Source organism: Pristiophorus japonicus, chromosome 12 (genome assembly GCF_044704955.1).
Source record: "Pristiophorus japonicus isolate sPriJap1 chromosome 12, sPriJap1.hap1, whole genome shotgun sequence".
NCBI classification, from domain to species: domain Eukaryota; kingdom Metazoa; phylum Chordata; class Chondrichthyes; family Pristiophoridae; genus Pristiophorus; species Pristiophorus japonicus.
Genome location: NC_091988.1, coordinates 13269164 through 13274055, shown reverse-complemented (window position 1 = coordinate 13274055; position 4892 = coordinate 13269164). Strand labels below are relative to the sequence as shown.

The 4892-nt window shown below is 48.7% G+C and overlaps 1 non-coding gene across 1 annotated transcript; it reads right to left on the bottom strand.

Moving 5' to 3' along the window:
- Positions 1–3722: 3722 nt before the first annotated feature.
- Positions 3723–3919, bottom strand: LOC139277825 (U2 spliceosomal RNA). The gene has a single exon (XR_011596147.1). It is a non-coding gene; the product is annotated as a U2 spliceosomal RNA (small nuclear RNA).
- Positions 3920–4892: the final 973 nt, after the last annotated feature.

Sequence of the window (4892 nt, the reverse complement as noted above, 5' to 3'; positions counted from 1 at the left end):
AGGCCTTGTGTTTGCTTTTACCAGGCGTAAGAGTTTGAAGGACATTCGCTGAGCAGGAGTTGGACAAATAGCCCAAATCTCCGCCCGCGTAGACCCCTTCTCCCGGGGATGTGTTGAATTTTGGCAGTTTACAAGAGCCAGTTTTTGGCTCATGAACATCGCGCGACGAGAACCTCGGGGCCTCTATGGGGGCGTGCTCACATCGTACGCGCCTGTGGAGACCGCGATTTTTGGCCCAATAAAACAAACTTACCTTTCTAGGCCTTTCCAACCCCGGCTACTCTTGCTGCTAGATTGGTCTGTCGAGGAATCCGTGACGGTTTCACTGCACATGACTCGAGTTACAATTGCGGCCCGGCTCTCCCCCCCCCCGCCCACGAACATTATCAGAACCAAATTTGCATATTTGAAGAAGGACCATGCTGTCTTTTGGCGGGTGTGAATCGTGCCTGCTCGACAGAGCAAGTTAAAATTACAACCCACTGCATAGCAGTGGGATCAGAGGAGGTAATTCACTGCAGCCATTTTAACCGCTGGCCCACCCAGTCTCCGCCGTGGTGGACAGGGTTAAGATCGGTTCTGTTATCTTCTTATTCATGGCATCACATGCAATCCGAATCCTGCCCTCACTTTTTCCTCTTTGGGGATTATTAGTGCCAGAATGACTATTGGCAGAACTTAATTGGAAAACCAAAATGGAAGTGGCCTAACATGCTGGTTTTTCACTGAGGTACAGCAGTGCTATCATCCTTGGTCACCAGGCATGAATTAATGTAGAAATGACACCTTAGAATACAATGATACCCTCAAACATCCACTTCACAGTGACTCAAAAGTGACAAGAGTCTGGTCCCGACCAGAGGGGAGCTGCGTGAGAACTCATGGGAGAGCCAATCTCATTTGGGTTTGACTCTGCGCTGTCATATAACCAAGTGTCAGTGTCAGTGTCAAAAGGAGCCCAATGTGGGCAGAGGAAACGTTACAAGGACACCCTCAAAGCCTCCTTGGTAAAGTGCAACATCCCCACTGACACCTGGGAGTCCCTGGCCAAAGACCGCCCGAAGTGGAGGAAGAGCATCCGGGGGGGCACTGAGTGTTATATATGCAGACTATCGACATACTCTCTGTGTAGTCACTGTATAGTTGCATAAGATAGAGACTTGTTACCTGATGTACTATCAATAAGGTTTACACCGTGTATATACTATGCTGGTACCACTAGAGAGTGCAACTGGTGGAGACCGGGGTTTCTTGCCCCTGTGGCAGAGGCTGTCCATAGAAGTCACTGCGTTGGGAGACCTGAGGGTCACCTGCATAGGTGAGCAGGGCCCAGTATAAAAGGCTGCTCACCATGCTTGTGTCTCACTCTGGAGTTACGAATAAAGGACCAAGGTCACTACAGTTTGAGTACAACACATTGCCTCGTGGAGTCATTCATAAGTGCATTACAGACATAACACTGAGCACCTCGAGTCTCGTCGCCAAGAGCATGCAGAAACCAAGCGCAGGCAGCGGAAGGAGCGTACAACAAACCAGTCCCACCCACCCCTTCCCTCAACGACTGTCTGTCCCACCTGTGACAGAGAACTGTAATTCTCATATTGGACTGTTCAGTCACCTAAGAACTCAATTTTAGCATGGAAGCAAGTCTTCCTCGATTCCGAGGGACTGCCTATGATGATGATATAATCAAGTATCAAATCAGGTTTAAAAAAGCAGTCAATGAGTTTTTAAACTTAACCAGAGCTAATTTACACCTGTGAGAGTTTGGACATTTCCATGCTCTGTCCTGCCCAGGAGAATTCAATTCAGGAGCAGAAAGGAGAGATCAGACAGTGTGAACAAGGTACTACGTGGCTGAAACCAATTGTGTAGCCACCAATCTCAGACAGTCTCTGGCCCTGAAATTCCTCGGAGTTGTGCTGGGGCTCCACCATTTCCTGTTTGCCTTTTCTCAGATTGATAGCTACAGTATCAATGCACCATACATTGCTGCTTCGTTGACATGAGTTTGTACGCTGTGGAATTGTCAAATGGTGCCTGACAGAGCTAGGCACTGTTAGGAATTCCTTGTTCCCCTTAAAGTTGAAAGTAGTTAGACTGACTTTTGCCTAATCTTATTTCCAATATTTGCTTTACACCAGGGAAATGGAAAGTTGGCTGGTGCATCAGGAAGAATATTGATCTATCTTAATAAAATGTAGTTAATTTTATAATAATTTTATGTGAGTCATCTTGAAACACATAGGGCTAGATTTTCAGTTGCCGGGAAATGGTTTGCGCCTGCAGCCACAAAATTCAGCAGCTGGGCCCTGAGAGTAGACTGGAGCACTAAGGGAGGCATTCCACATTTCTTTTTGGGCACTAGGCCAGCTGGGCAACCGAAAATCCATTGCTCAAGAGCGGTAGCAGAGGTCCCTAAGAGAGGCTTCTCTAAGGATAAAAATCGCCAAAAAAACCCACCCCAAAAAATTCCCAATATCTTGCTCACCCCACATAAAGATGAATCACAAACATAAAACAAAAAAAACCAATCACACTTACCTCATGTAGGTATTCCTTCTCTCACCGCCGTTGGAAGAGCTTGCTTTCCCAGGCGATCCCACTAGGAGGCGTTGCGGGTCCCGCTTGAAATAAAAATCATAGCGCTGTCGGAAATGGGGGCATTGCGCACTGGCTCAACGTCCGCTAAACGTCCCAGCGGGGTGCTGGAAGGTGACCACCCGGCCAGAAATCATTTGCATACCCATTGCCACCCTTCCAGGGGGCATCAATAGAGACGCAAGCCCAACAAAAATCAAGCCCATAGCTTTTCTAACGGGGATCTCTGAATCAAAGTCTAAAAAATATTTACCGTGAACCTTCGAAAAACATACTGGCTCCAAAATGCTTCGGAATTGCGCTGGATCTCTGCTTTTTCCAGGAGTCTTCTGTTTGTTTTGTAAGAGGAAGAACCTCCATCCGTCCTTTATTAATCAAATGGTGACATGGGGCAGACCCAGGGTAAAGGGACTGCCTATGATGATGAGGGTAAATAGAGAGAAACGATTTCCTCTGGTAGGGGAATCCACAACAATGGGGCATAACCTTAAAATTAAAGCTAGGCTGTTCAGGGGGTGAGATCAAGAAGCACTTCTTCACACAACGGGTAGTGGAAATCTGAAACTCGGTCTCCCAAAAACCTACATCTATTGAAAAATTCAAAACTAAGAGTGGTGTATTTTGTTAGGTAAAAGTATTAATGAATGGCAGCACAGGCTCGGGGAGCTGAATAGCCTACACCTGTTCCTCTGTTCCTTGGACTCAATTGGGACCCACATCTGAGCCAGGGTGTCCCTGGAGATGGAGCACACGGTGTCCACTGGTACGCTTGTGGCCTTCCGCGAGAGGTGGGCACCGGAGGGACTGGAGTGCATCATCACCCCCGGCAACCAAATTTTAATTTGACCGTTTAAAGTTTAATTTGTTTAAATAATCGGTTTTAGTGCTCCTTTAATAATGGGGCATTTGATTTACATTTGTTTTACAGATTTTTTTTTTTCGTTGCCAATCTTTCCAATTCTTTGTCAAATCACAAATGCCAGAGGTCACCTTGCACACATCAAGGATCACTCTGCGCCAATGCTCTTAGCCAAAAGGCCTAGAGCCACTGCACCATTCCTGGAAGTACTGCAATACCAGGTTCGTGCCATGGAGGTGGATGGGTCAGGCCCCCCCACACACCTCCATGGAGGTGGATGGGTCAGGCCCCCCACACACCTCCATGGAGGTGGATGGGTCAAGCCACCCCACCCACCTCCTATTTCCAAAAAGCATAGGAGAACCACCTTCCTGATCCAGGGAGAACCACGTTGGGGTCATGGTTACTCCCCTGTCAGGTCAGTTACGCATGATCTTAGCCAAAAGGCCGAGAAGCGTTAGTTGTAGAGCTGTTGCATTGTGAGTGGCTTAGCCCGTCATATGATGTTCACAAGACTCAATTGGGACCCACATCTGAGCCAGGGTAGCCCTGGAGATGGAGCACGCGGTGTCCACCGGTACGCTTGTGGCCTTCCGCGAGAGGTGGGCACCGGAGGGACTGGAGTGCATCATCACCCCCCCGGCAACCAAATTTTAATTTGATTTAAGTTCACTGTCAAAAGTTTCATTTGTTTAATGTGTCGGTTTTAGTGCCCCCCCTTTAATCAGGGGGCACTTGATTATTGTTCTACCAAAAATAGTTGTAGAGCTGTTGCATTGTGAGTGGCGTAGCCAGTCACGTGATGTTCACAAAACTCAATTGGGACCCAGTGGGGTAGATTTCACCCAGGCCCGTTTTCTGGCCCAGACTCATTATCATCATCATCATAGGCAGTCCCTCGGAATCGAGGAAGACTTGCTTCCACTCTTAAAATGAGTTCTGAGGTGGCTGAACAGTCCAATACGAGAACCACATTCCCTGTCACAGGTGGGACAGACAGTCGTTGAGGGAAGGGGAGGGTGGGACCGGTTTTGCTGCGCGTTCCTTCCGCTGCCTGCGCTTGATTTCTGCACGCTCTCGGCGATGAGACGCGAGGTGCTCAGCGCCCTCCCGGATGCACTTCCTCCACTCAGACTCGGCAATGCGGTGACAGCTCATGTCCGAACCAAGAGGCTGGGGGATCGCCAGGAATTGGTCCTCGGGCCTTTCGGACATATTCCGGACAAGCTGCCAGCACTTGTTGTTCATCCTCAAGCAGCTCGCCCAACGGGAAACGTCAATTTCGGGGCTGCCTACCTTGCCCCGGTACCAGCCCTCGGATAAGTCCTGGGAGTGGAGTTGGAGTGGGCTAAGGAGGCTAAATCAAAGTACTGTGGAGCCAGGGGTTCACTCATGCTCCTCCTGGCTCCACATGAAGTTTCTAAAGATTTGG